Source organism: Myotis brandtii, unplaced genomic scaffold (assembly GCF_000412655.1).
Source record: "Myotis brandtii unplaced genomic scaffold, ASM41265v1 scaffold187, whole genome shotgun sequence".
Classification (NCBI taxonomy): Eukaryota; Metazoa; Chordata; class Mammalia; order Chiroptera; family Vespertilionidae; genus Myotis; species Myotis brandtii.
In genome coordinates this window covers 2,483,095-2,484,757 of record NW_005356944.1, presented here as the reverse complement: position 1 = coordinate 2,484,757, position 1,663 = coordinate 2,483,095, and the positions used below count along the sequence as shown (strand labels likewise).

Below are 1,663 nucleotides of genomic sequence, written 5' to 3'. Positions count from 1 at the left end.
AGGTGTTCACACGGACCAGCCAGGACTGAGCCAATGCATCACAGCCCCTGTAGCAGGGCCAGCCCTAGAGCAGGGCCTTGCCTTTCCCGAGTGACACAGGGGCCCACGTCATACACGTGCACAGCAGTGGAGAAAAAATGCAGGCAGGAAGTGTTGAAGTCACACACACTAGAAGATTAATAGGGACGAGAAAGTAACAGACTTAATGGCCAACATGTCCAAACACTTTTATGAGGAAATTCAGTCCAGAGAGGTTGGGCACCTGCCCAAGGTCACACAGCTCTAACTCTTTCCTGCATAAAGAAAGTTGTGAGGTAGAAAGAGTCCTTGGACTTGGACATGTAATAGAATGTTAGCTCTATGACAAGATGGTAGGAACTGTGTCTTTTTCACTACTATGTCCCAGGCATAGCACCAAGCCCATAGTAAAAGGTGTTTGTTAATCAAATGAGTATGCGAATCTGAGGAATTGGGCTTTTAAATTCATTTTCCGCTACTAAAACGGCTATGTGGGATTGTCCCAGGTTAGAGTTCAGCCAGATAGATGGAAGAGAAGTCTAGGAAATTGGAGAGACAAACACAGCAGACACAACATAGTCAGAGAAAAGAAAAAGAAAAAAGAAGAAAGAAAAGAACGGAGGTGTATTATCTCTCCGTGCTCAATTAGCAATTTTTAGTTAACAAGATGTTCTCATAGTCCTTAATCCTCCCAACTGTCAGGAAGCAGGTCGGTTTTTTCTCCACGCCCTGATTACCATCTGAAGTACGGTATATTTTATTTGTTCACCGTCTGTGCTATCTCATTAGAAGGCATATATTTTGTTTTGGCCACTCCCCTATCTCCTGGTTGGCACAGAGCCCAGCTTATGACTTATGAAGCTTTCCGTTCAACCAAGCCTTCTGGGGCCCTCTAGGTCCTGAGCGGCCTCAACTTGCAGAGTAGGAAACTGGCTCAGAGAGGTGAGGTTGCTGGTCCAAGGTCACACAGAGACGGTCTTCTGCCTACCATCCCCACCCCTACAGTTGCTAAAGGACACAGTCCCGTAAACCCGTGCACCATCTCCTTCCTCCTGCCCTTCGCAAACCCGTTCCTCCGACCTCTTCTCCGTCCGCTGGCAGGTATGTGCATCCAGCCCGGATCCTTGATCTCTCCGGTGTGATCTGTTATGCTAGCGGCTTTGGGAGACACGTGCTACCCGGGTGAATGAATCGCACATCCCCACCCCCGCGGACAACCAATCACAGGTGTCCGAGACCGGCCACTTCCGCCTATGGCGGGCCGCGGCCGGGACGAGAGGCCCACGTGGGGCTCTGTAGATGAGGGAGTGGGCGGTGGTGTGCCAGGGACGGGCTCTTCCAGCCTCTCCACCAATCCAGAGACCCGCCGGGGACGCGAGGGGCGGGGCTGACGTGGGGCGCCAAGGCTTAAATGTGACGGGCAGGGGGGCGTAAGGAGGAGTTCTGAACGGGGGAGTGGTGAGTGACGGAGACCATTGTCCAATAACAGGAGGGGTTGGGCTGCTTGAGCCAATAGGAAGTCCCAAGGCGGGGCGTGGACCGCAGCAAGTTCGGTTGCGCGGAGACCGCAGCTGCTCCCTGTCACTGGAGCTAGCGTCTGTAGCGGCGGCGGCGACTTGCGGCGGCGGCGGCGAAGCGGTAAGTG

The 1,663-nt window shown here is 53.1% G+C and overlaps 1 protein-coding gene across 2 annotated transcripts in view; it reads left to right on the top strand.

Moving 5' to 3' along the window:
- Positions 1–1,530: 1,530 nt before the first annotated feature.
- PC (pyruvate carboxylase) overlaps positions 1,531–1,663 on the top strand; it is a 69,596-nt gene continuing 69,463 nt past the window's right edge. For both annotated transcript variants that reach the window (XM_014538088.1, XM_005864310.2), the window contains exon 1: positions 1,531–1,656. The gene's annotated coding sequence lies outside the window, so the exon portion shown is untranslated. The remainder of the gene's footprint in view (positions 1,657–1,663) is intronic.